The sequence below is a fragment of the Raphanus sativus genome, unplaced genomic scaffold (genome assembly GCF_000801105.2).
Source record: "Raphanus sativus cultivar WK10039 unplaced genomic scaffold, ASM80110v3 Scaffold0263, whole genome shotgun sequence".
NCBI classification, from domain to species: domain Eukaryota; kingdom Viridiplantae; phylum Streptophyta; class Magnoliopsida; order Brassicales; family Brassicaceae; genus Raphanus; species Raphanus sativus.
In genome coordinates, this window is record NW_026615583.1 from 36512 (window position 1) to 48981 (window position 12470).

Genomic DNA, 12470 nt, shown 5'->3' on the forward strand with positions numbered 1-12470 from the left:
TTCAAGAAATCCTGTCCACAATACCTTGAACATATGTTTCCCTTGATTAAAAGCTTAATGAAGATGAAGAGTTGATTTTTATGGCTTACTAGTTACTACTAATACATCTTATACAGAGATGCTTCATTGATTAATTTATTTAATGTGTTTGGAGATTGAGTAAGCTCAATTTTGATGGTTTCATTTGTTTGTTTTGAAGAAGACAGTAGAAAGCACCAAGAAGACAATCTTGCTCCAGTTTTGATTGTTTCGTTTGTTTGTTTTGAAGAAGACAGTAGAACATATGTTTCTCTATTTTCTATATCTATGTCCACAATTTTTTTTACAAAATCTTGTCCACAACTTTCGGTTTTCTATCCATATATTTTTCATATTCAATGTCCATGTCCACAATTTTTTTCGTTTTTTGTCCAATAACATAGTTTGTATTGAGATGTACTAAATAGTTAATATGAGCCGTTAGATTGATATTCTTTTTTATGATCGTGTGGTCCTTATCATAGCACAAAGAGAAAGAGAGTACAAAGTCTCTCGGTTCATCTCAATAAGGGCAAAATTGTCAACAAAGTCTCTCAATTTCAGTGACTGTGTGTCATAAGTGGAAAGTGACTATAGATGTAACGATAACTCAAAATGTGATATATTATGTAATCAACTCATCTTGCTTAATTTCTTAATCTTGCTTGATTAATTTTGTCAATTTCAGGTGTGCACATAACTTTTTAGTTTATTGACATGGTGTTATGCTGTCTGGTACAATTAAATGACTTATTTATCGTTGACAAAAGAAAATGACATTGCGAAAACAAAAATGTGAGGGTTTAAAGGTGGCAAGCCTGTACCAGAAGTTGACCACAGTCATATGACCATCTAGAGAGAAGCTCCATCAACACATTCACTCATCCAACTTGTACAATGGCTTTATAATACAAAATAAATTAAAAAACTACAATGTTAACTAGAGAGCAAAAGTTTTAACAACTCTTTAAAAGGGGACGACTTTACCTTATATGCGTCTCCAAGAGAGAGATGCCACAGTGCACCAGCAGCTTCCTGAGCCACAAGTCTACTCGTAGACTTTGCTAACCAAGAACAACATCAACCCCTCCTTCTTGCAACAGCCTTTGCAGCATTATCATGTAAAGACAGGTTTGGAATAGCCCTTGCAGCTTCTGACTGGAAACTTTCTTTCCAAGATTTAGCGAACTTTAACAGAATTGGGATGCCTCCATTACACATAACTGATATACTAACATTGTCATCACCCATATGGATGAAAGATGCAAGACCTATGGCTGCGCTCTCTTGGACATCCTCTTGTGAGCTTTGCATTAGCCTGAGAAACAACTTAGGTCCATGGTTATGCCAGAAAGTGTTCAGTCCAATTAAGTTTTTTTCTGCCAAATGTAGAAGCGTTCGAGAAAGGTTCCACTCAAGCCAACGCATTGTATCCTTCGGCATCTTCGAGTTATCTTCAAATAATAGAGAAAAGCCATCCTGTTTAAAGTATTGTTAAACTTAGCAATCAAGATCTTTCCTTTGAATTCATCAGGGTCGAATCTGCAACATTTTCAAGCATAGTGCAGTTTAAAGCACACACAACTTTCAATCTTTAAGATGATGTCAACAGCCTTGAACCGCCACATGGTCAATGCTGGTTCTCGAGACGTCCAAACAGGTTAAGTTCAGAAGCTTCTCCCAACTCTCACTTGCAACTCTCCAGTTAATGTTTGACGTCCCAGTGACAGCAAGGTAGCAAAGAGAAACAACTTCTTCGTTGATGTTCAGACAATCTAGGAATCCAACATCACTGAGCTGTGGACAATGCTGGGCCAAATATATAATCACCTCGGAGCTAACATCTCTCATTCCAGAGAGACGAAGCGATTTAAGTTTAGGACAACAAATGGCTCTCTCCGAAGCCTGGTCCAAGCTGGAGGCTCTCAAGATCTTTGTGGCGTATAACGATCATAGAAAATGTAGCATCTGTTACGTTCTCACAACCTTCGCCGCTTATCTCACGCAGCTTCCTTGCTTTGAGAATAACCAAGGCAGCATGAGAGTCAAGGCCATTAAACCTAACCTTCTGAAGTTCAGCACACCTATTTGCCAGAGAAGCTGCTGCTCAAATGGCCAAACCTGTGAGCGCGAAGATCCAAGGAATTCCACAGATAAGGAGAAGCACCGAGGCTTCTCCATGTCGCACAGGTAGATGCTAAGCTAGCTCGGTTACGGCTGTCCAGTAGAGTAAACACGTAAAGCATCAGGTCGTAAGTCAAACTAGTCCAATCCTTAGACCCTCGACCTCTGGTGCTACATCTTCATCAAATCTCCGACGCACCACCCTACGATTCATATCCTCACCATCTTCCTCAACTCTCTGACGTACCCTAGGATTCATATTCTTGATCAGATGTATATACTCTACTACACAGTCCTCTTGCAGCTACTCAGCTTACAAAACTCAAAACCTGTAGAAAAATGAAAGCAAATTTAGATACACAATGTTTCCAAAACTAGAAACTAACTGCTAATACAATAGATCAGCGTTCTAAAAATCGGTTTAGGCGGTACATTAAGCAAAAAAAGATTTGTATCCTAAAGTTTTTATCACAAAAAAAATTACATAGTTCAAAAGAAATTCGGATTAGGCGAGGCAAAATCAGATTTAGAAAATACGATTGTTATTGATTTTTTTTTTAAATCGAGAAGTTAAAAAAAAATCGGTCCTAACTAATAATATTCTGTAATAATTACGAATATCAATTTGTTGAACATTGCAACCAGAAAAAAATACTCAACAAACAAATACAGTGGTTATAAGAAAAAACCTATCAAATAGATATGCAATAAAAGGACTTAGAGGACCAAAAAACCATGTCATTTGTATTCAAATTCAATACCGAGTCATAATCAAAACACGCTATCAAGCAAAGAGACCAGAAAACTATTTTAAGATCATCAAAAATGAAAAGAGAATAATCAAAACAAGTTAAATAATCACCTCTGTAACAAAAGAGAAGGACTTTATCTTCCTTTATTCTGAGAAACAGAGAAAGAATAAAGAAGACTCTGAGGACTTGGTAATGAAGGTGAAGAGAGAGAGAGAGAAGAGAGAGAGAGAGAGAGAGAGAGAGAGAGAGAGAGAGAGAGAGAAGAGAGAGAGAGAGAGAAAGAGAGAGAGAGAGAGAGAGACACGAAAAGAGAGCTTATAACAAGAGCAGTTGTATTTGTAAGAGAAGTATTTTATTACCTCCTTTTTTAGATGAAATTTTAAATTTATTGATCATCGCAAAAGAATATATGTACAGCTATAAGGAGTTTAGAGTTTGAATGTTAAAAGAAAAACTGTAAACTTAAACATGAGCTGCGAACCATCTACTCATCAGACCAGCAACTTTGGATTGGTGGAATACTTAGTTGAAGTGATACGATTACGAACCGTCTTGTCGATCAACTTAGCAAGCTGCTCGACTGTCTTATTGCTGGTGTGGTGCCTCCTTTCGTTTCTCTCGCGCCAAATGTAGTAGATGGTGACTTGCAGGACCAGTCGAAGAAGGATGTATGTGAGGCGATCGTAGGACCTTGTCGACAGTCTAGACAGCGTGGTGGTCCAGTCTGGGTCAGGATCGATCCCAAACAGGTTACCAGCCATCTTCAGCCAGAGAGTGAATGTATAAGGACACGCAAAGTAGAGGTGATCCCTTGTCTCATCAGGTTCGCCACAAAAGAGACAATGTTGCGGTTGACCCCATCGACTAGATCTGTGACCAGTAGATAGTCTATCTCTAATTGCAAGCCAGGTGATAAAGTCGAATCGAGGCACCCCTTGGGAGAACCAAACAATCTTACTCCATGAAACCTTCTCTTTTCGCTGTCTGGTTTGATTCCAAGTTCCGAAGAGATAAACGTAGTGCCATAGCTTCCATTATCTCGCTTCCATAACACTTCATCTCTTATCAGTTAGCTTTAGCTGAAAAGCTTGTAAATCTGTAATTAAGCTCTGGATATGTCTATCTCGACACCTTCGAAACCTCCATTCATCATCCCTTAACACCTCACAAATTTTCATATCCCTTCTAATGCCCAGCTTCTGTGTGCCAATCTCACCAGTAATCTCAATGAGTCTGCCCTTAGGAAACATAGATAGACCACAGAAATCGCACAGTACGACCATCCTTAACCTCCATCAATAAGAACTCTTTTGCCAAATTTCGAAATTTCAATAACTTCCTCCATGCCCAGGACCCTAGGCCAGTATCCTTTGCATCCCATAGAGTCTCATCACGCAGTAAGTATCTTTGTACCAGATAGCCCACAACGACTTTGCTTCAGAAAATAATCGCCATATGAGCTTTAATGAGAATACAGTGCTTACCTCCTGGATTCGACGAATGCCCAAACCTCCCTCTTCATACGGGACAGCACACATCATCCCACGCGATCTTTGCCTTTGTCGTTATGTTAGGAGACCCACTCCAGAGAAAAGCAGAGCACATGCTTTCGATCTCATCTATGCAACTCTGTGGAAGACAGAATGCAGTACACCAGAAGTTTGTCATGCTTGCTATGACTGACTTGACGAGGAGTAACCTTCCTGCATAGGAGAGTGCCTTGCTTGTCCATGACAGGAGCCTGTTCCTTATTTTTGTCGTGAGAGGTTCATAGTCGCTTCGAGTCATTACTTTGGGTGGTGAGAGGGAGACCAAGATACTTGATAGGTAGGGCAGAGATGGAGAGCCCAGAGTCTACTGCCGCACCCTCAAGAGCCAGCTTCCCTCTACCTGCTGCAAACACAGTGGATTTAGCTACATTGATTCGAAGGCCCGACATCACAGCAAACTCATCAAACACGCGGAGAGTGCCGTGAAGTGATTCGGGAGTGCCATCCGAAAAGACAACTATATCATCAGCAAAACTCAAATGTGACAAATGACTTCTTGGCACTGAGGATGGAATCCAATGCTACCGTCCAGCACTGCTTTGTTGATGAGCTTAGACAACACATTACTGACAATGACATAAAGATATGGGGAAAGAGAACACCCCTGCCTTATACCTCTGTTGCTTGTGAAAAACCCTCCAGCTCTCCATTCACTGAGACTGAGAACGTTGCGGTTTCCACACATTTCATTATCCAAGAGACAAAAATATCAGGGTAGTTCATAGCACGAAGAGTATCCTCAATAAAATATCAGGGTATTACCTCCTTGACACGGTACATTTATATAGAATCTACCAGTCAACACAATAACTCCACTTCTTCTTCTAAACATTTAAAAGTATTATAAGATATAGATATTTTCATTGTTTTAAAAAAGAGAAGCTTTTTTTCCAAATATTGCTATTTTCTTTCAATTGTTTTGGTAGATAACATTGTCTGCACTTAAAATAAGATATTTTATGATAAATTAGTATCTAATTTTCAAATAATATATAACTGTTTTAATAAAAGTTTCCCACTTAATTAACAGTATTTTAAAATTTTAACACTACAAGAAAACAACACTTTGGCGAGGAAAATTAACGAGGAAATATGATCCTCGTAATTTTACGACGAGCTTACGAGGAAATTACAAAGAAAGAACAAAACGTCGTTATTTCCTAGTAAAGTAACGAAGAAAAAAATTCATCGTAAAATCATCGTAACATTACGTGGTTTTAACGAGGAAATACACTTTCCTCGTAAACACCACGTAAACCTTGCATCATCTTTACGAGGAAATGAGAAAATATACTTTCTCGTAAAACCCACGTAAATTCGCGTCTTCTTTACGAGGAAACACTTTACGTGAACTTAACGAGGAATTTTTAAAACACGTTTTTTTTTTGCTACCTACCTTTTCCTCGCAAATTCATCGCAAAACTTCAACTACCAGATTCGAAAATTTTCTATAAATATGGAAGTTTCAACATCATTTTAAACACACCAACAAGAACAAAAAAAAGTGAAAATAAAAAATGTCAGGCTCCGGGAATGTCTACGAGTTGCGGAGCTGGATGTATATGCATAGAGATGCTAACGGAGAGTGACGAAAGAATACATTGCGGGACTGGAGACATTTATGCATCAAGGAAAACGCGGGCCTCGTTAATTCCACGTAAGACGAAATCGTCGTAAAGACCTCGTAATCTTACGTGGAATTAACGAGGCTTTCTGTTTTTTTTTATTTCCTCGTTATTTCCTCGTGGGTTTACGAGGTTTTAACGAGATATGTTGTCTAAACCCCTAAACCCTAAACCCCAAACCCCCATCTTTCTTATCTATTTGTCTAAATCCCAAACTTCAACCCCATTAATAATTTTATAATTTTCAAAAGATTATATTTTTAAATCTTCAAAAGATTATATTTTCAAATCTTCAAAAAGATTATATCTTCAAATCTTCAAAAGATTATATCTTCAAATCTTCAAAAGATTATATTTTTAAATCTTCAAAGGATTATATTTTTGTTGCAAGATAAAAAAATTAAATAAATAATGTGATTTTGTATAAGTTTATATTAGAAAGAAGAGATTGATATTAGAAGTTAAAGAATTGTAGTTATAAATTTTGAGGTTTGAAATGTTAAGAATATTGAGGTTAAAAGGAAGATATGTTATGAATATATGAAGTAGAAGAAAGGAAAGATGGTGTTTGTGGTTTGGGGTTTTTGATTTTAGAGGTTTAGAAAGAAACCTCGTTAATTCCTCGTAGTTTACGACGAAATAACGAGGAAAATAGAAAAAAAGAAAACGCGGGCCTCGTTAATTCCACGTAAGACGAAATCGTCGTAAAAACCTCGTAAGCTACGTGGAATTAACGAGGCTTTCTGTTTTTTTTATTTCCTCGTTATTTCCTTGTGGGTTTACGAGGTTTTAACGAGATATGTTGTCTAAACCCCTAAACCCTAAACCCAAACCCCATCTTTCTTATCTATTTTGTCTAAATCCCAAACTCCAAACCCCATTAATAATTTTATAATTTTCAAAAGATTATATTTTTAAATCTTCAAAAGATTATATTTTCAATCTTCAAAAGATTACATTTTCAAATCTTCAAATGATTATATTTTCAAATCTTCAAAAGATTATATTTTCAAATCTAATTCAAATGATTATATTTTCAAATCTTCAAAAGATTATATTTTTAAATTTTTGAGGTTAAAAGGAAGATATATTTTGAGGTAGAATATAAAAAAGATGGGGTTTAGGGTTTGGGGTTTCGATTTTAGAGGTTTAGAAATTTACCTCGTTAAAACCTCGGGAGGCTTTTACGAGGAATAGAAACACGGACCTCGCTATTTTATCGTTTGATTTGGGACGGGCCTCGCAATTTCCTCGTAAGGTTACGAGGTTTTTACGAGGAACAGAAAAGACGGGCCTCTTTAATTCCTCGTAACTCTACGAGGAAATTACGAGACCTTCGTAAGTTATATATACAACCTCACACTCTCCATTCGTCCCAACTTCCACTCCATTTCCTCCCAATTTCGTCTCCAACTCCTCTCCCATTCCTCTCTCCTTCGAAAATGGTAATTTCCTCGCCCCCAAATTAGTTTAGGGAATTTAGATAGGTCGTTAGTTTAGGTGGTTAGTTTAGGGAATTTAGATAGGTTTACGGATTTTATGTTCGTTAAATAGATTTTTTAATTATTGTTGATAGATTTTTTAATTATTGATGATAATAAACTCAAAAATATATATTTTTGCAGGTTCGTGCGAACAGGCTTACTGCTCACTACAGAGAGATGTTCGGTGAGCCTGGTAGTCAGTTAGACCCGCCAGGTTCTTCTTCAGGTGCCGGCGGTTCCGGTTTCTTCAGATCAGGAGTCTGTTCCCGAGACTCAGCAGATGTTCCCTCCGATGCCTCCTCTGATGGCTCAGCCGACGGCTCCTCCGGTGGCTCCTCCGGTAGCTCCTCCGATGGCTCCTCCTGAGATTCCCGCCGCTGTTCATTCCGATCTCATTGTGTGCACCTACTGTTCCCTTCTCGCAGTACACTGTCGAGGATATTCTCGGTATGCCAGGCAGAGCTGGTTTACCAATCATAGACCCCGAAAGACCCGACGGGACTTTGTGGTAAGTGCATTTTTAATTAATTATTTTAATTTATAACTTCATTAAATAATTTAAATTTTCATTTTTTCCAGGTTTGGGGTTTGACAATTGCCTTGCGACAGATGTAACCGAGACGATTAAGGTTACTTCTCCATGGCGCATCCAAACTGGAAGTTGACGCCGATCTACATCAGAAAGACGTGGTTCAAGATTTACGCTGTAAGTAATTCTATTAATTAATTATTTTATATTTTTTTCTTAAAATAACAGATTATTAATTTTTTTTTTTGCAGCAAAAGTATCATTGGTCTATCGGGGTCAGTGAGAGAGTGAGGAAGGCGTTTTACGCGAAGGCGCAAGTTCGCTTGGCGGACACGGTTGGCAACTGGAAGGGCGACTGGATCGTCAAGGGGTACACCCGTGGCAAACCCTCTGAGCTTACCACGGGTGTTTGGGACGGCCTCATCCATTACTGGAAGGATCCCAACTCCATTAGGATCGCAAACATTTGTGGCTGCGCCCGTAACACGGTAGACGAGCAGCGGTAACGGTCCGATGCTACACTCTACGGGCTAAAAACCCATGCGGTGTCCGTTTGCAAATGGTATGTAATTAGATAATAATTTTTATTATTAATTTTAATATAAATATATTTCTAACAATTTCTTATATATTTTTTAGGCCAAGGAGTTGGGACGTCTCCCGACTCTTCCGGAACTTTACGAGCGGACCCACAAGAACAAGGCGGGCCAGTTTTTAGATGGCAAGTCCGAGCTAATCTACAACGACGTTATTGCTCGGGTTGAGGAGCGCCAGACTCAGCTGACCCAGCAGTCCGCCGACGGATTACCTGTTACCTTATCCACAACTGAAGTGGATAAGATTTACGAGGAGGTAAATTTTTTAACATTATATCTTTTTAATTATTAATTCATTAAATTTACCTTTTAAATTTAACTAACAAATATATTTTTTTTTTGTTTTTAAGGTTGTCCCTAAGAAAAAGGGACGTACGTTGGGGATCGGTTCCGTCAATGATGTCCCGAGAGCGACATCGTCTTATGCTCAGAGACGGACCGAAGAAGTCACTCAGTTGCGTTCCGAGCTGGGCGCGACCAAAAGCCGTGTCAGTGGACTCGAGGCCTTCATCGACGTTATAGCGTCCACAAACCCGGAATGGGAAGCTTTGTTGAGGAACATGAAACAACAAAATCCATTCCAGGCGAGTCATCGGGTACACATAACGAGGAGGATGTTACGAGGAGGAGCGAGGAATTCTACGAGGCCATGAACGAGCCTTAGTTTTTTTAGTTTTTTTTTTCGGTTTATGTATTATAAAATCCAAAACTTAATTATATATAAAATATTTTGTTGCTTTTGAATTTTATTTAAAATTTATTTATAAACCCAAATATTTAAATTCTTATTTTATTAAATTAATAATTATTATATCAAATAATATTTTTATTAATTCAAAAATTGGCATTATACGAGTTATTTACGTCGAAATGATTTCCGAGGAATTTACGAGGAAAGCCTTACGAGGTTTTTACGAGGAAAATGTTTCAACGATTCTACATGGATTTTACGAGGAAACCTTTTCAAGGATATTACATGGAATGTACGAGGATTTATTTTCAAGGATCTTACGTGTAAGTAACGACGCGTGATTCGCGTGGTTTGTACGAGGAAAGTCCGCGAGTGATTTACGAGGAATGGCGGCGAGGAACTTACGACGAAATATTAACTTCGTCTTTACGAGGAAATGAAAGACTCGCTAGTCTACGAGGAAATGGCGACGAAAGTTCTGTTACGACGGACGATAAACGACGAAACACTTTTCCTCGTTAATTCCTCGTAAACATTCTTTTACGAGGAATTAACGAGGAAAATGGCCCTCGTTAAACATCTGTTTTCTTGTAGTGTAATGTTGGTTAGTTTTGCACGTTGTTAACGACTTACTTTAAAAATTTAATGTTAGTTAGCTTCGCGCGTTACCGGATTTTAAAATCTTAGTTCTGCATGCTGTTAACAGATTATTTTAAAAATTTAATATCTTTTAGTGAATATAGTAATTATGTAAAAAAGTTTTTTAGTTTAAAATTATAAAATCTAACTAATGCAAAGATTCGTTTTAGAGATTTGTAAAGAAATGAACTAAAGATTGTTGGCATATTTATAATATCTTTTTAAGTAGTATTTTCATTAATTTTGTAATGTATATCCATACACATTAATCTCTTTAGTGAATACATAGTATTTTCATTAATTTTTAAATAGTACGTGTAGATTTGTTTATTGATTGTAGCTAAATTTTTAAGTAGTATTTTCATTAATTGTAGCCAAATTTTTCATAGTATTTTCATTAATTTGAAAATTTTTGGATGAACAAAAAAAAGTCAATACATAGTATTTTCATTAATTTTAAATAGTATGTGTAGAAGATTTGTTTATTGATTGTAGATAAATTTTTAAATGTCTATACATACAAAATCTCTAATATAAAAATATTTGGTATATAATTACTATTTAATTTTTTCATTAGTTATAGCTAATTAATTTTTTAACGGTAATAACACATATGGTAAGTAAGATATGAGAGACATATGTATTGTGCTTTTAGTAATTAAGATTTTCTCACTTTTATATAAATGCTTTATGTTTCTTAAATAATGTAAGACGGCTATTTGTTTTCTGTGAAAATGAAAATAATCATAAACTATGAATGACAGACATGTGTTCTATACCAAAGAGGGGATTTCTTCTTTAACAGTTAACACCTTATTCACAAGATTGACTCGTAACTCATGCTTTAAAGTAAAATCCAAAAATGTAACAAAGTAGAAAAAGAGACCAAAATACTAAAACTGAATCACATACTATACATATTCTTTTACGAGAAAGAAAAGCAAAAATACAAGAGAAAGAGGCACCTTGTTGGTTGCCACTAATAACAAAATATTGTATTCTTTTTCTAACTCTTCACTTTCTATTAACGGAATATAAATTAAAAATAGGAAAGGATATTGTTCATTTATGTATCTTAATTCATTTAATTTTATATTAAGATTTATAAAGTCAAGAAAGATTATTTTAATTAATTTTTACGAATCCAGAGATTTTTTTAATTTGGGTATTTATATTTTAAACTTAAAGTCGATTCAAATATATTGAAATCAAATTTATTAACAAATCCGTATGACTAATACTTGATTTATGACTAATTCTTGATTTGAATTAAATCTTGTAAATCATAAAAAATAACACCATTGCAAATATATTATCTTAGTTTTAATTAAAAATTTACAATCTAGAGATTTTATTTCGAATTTGAGTATTTATATATTAAATCTAGTAGTCAATTCAATCTATTAAAATCAAATTTATTAAACAAATCCGTATGACTAATACTTGATTTATGACTAGTTGATTTGAAATTAATTTTTGTAAATCATAAAAAAATAACACCATTTTCAAATCTATTATTGTATTTAATTAATGTTACAAATCCAAAGATTTTATATCAATTAATTAATGGTTAAACCACTTCTCCAAGTGCTTTTTCGCTGATGTTCAGACAATCTAGGACCAACATCACTGAGCTGGGAGCAAAGCTGGGCCAAAGATGTATTCGCTTCGCTAACGTTTCTCATTCCACAGACACAAAGTGTTTTAAGTTATAGCTAATTATTTTTTAACAGTAATAATGAATATGGTAAGTAAGATATAAAACATATGTCTTGAGTCCTTACTAATTAAGATTTTCTCACAATTAATTAATGATTTTGGATGTTTTTTTAAACAATTTAGGACTACTATTTTTTTCTTCTGAAAATAACAATAATCATAAACAATGAATAACAAACATGTGTTATATACCGAAACAGAGGTTTCTTCTTTAATAGTTAAGAATTTATTCAAAAGATTGACTTGTAACTCATGCTTTATAGTAAAATCCAAAAAGATGTAACAAAGTAAAAAAAAGAGACCAAAGTACTAAAGCTAAATCACATACCACACACATTCCTTTACGAGTAAGAAAAGTAAAAATACAAGAGAAAGAGGTACCTAGTTGGCTGCTATTAATAACAAAACCTCTTTCCACCCTTTAATTTATATTTAAGGGATATATAACTAAAGATAGGAACACATATATTGTTTGTTTATGAATTTTAATTGATATAAGAATTTATATTATGATTTTATAAATTAAGGAAATTTACTGATTTTCAAATCTATTATGTTAGTTTAATTAATGTTGACAAATCCAAAGATTTATCTCGAATTTGAGTATTTATATTTTGAACTTATTAGTCAATTCAAATCTACTGAAATCAAATTTATTAACAAATCTTTATGACTAATACTTGATTTATGACTAATTCTTGATTTAAATAAATTACGTAAATTGTTAAACAAATAACACCATT

At 35.3% G+C, this 12470-nt stretch overlaps 1 pseudogene; it reads right to left on the bottom strand.

The window, feature by feature from the left end:
* Window positions 1–895: 895 nt before the first annotated feature.
* LOC130501720 (protein ARABIDILLO 2-like) lies at window positions 896–2401 on the bottom strand (annotated as a pseudogene).
* Window positions 2402–12470: the final 10069 nt, after the last annotated feature.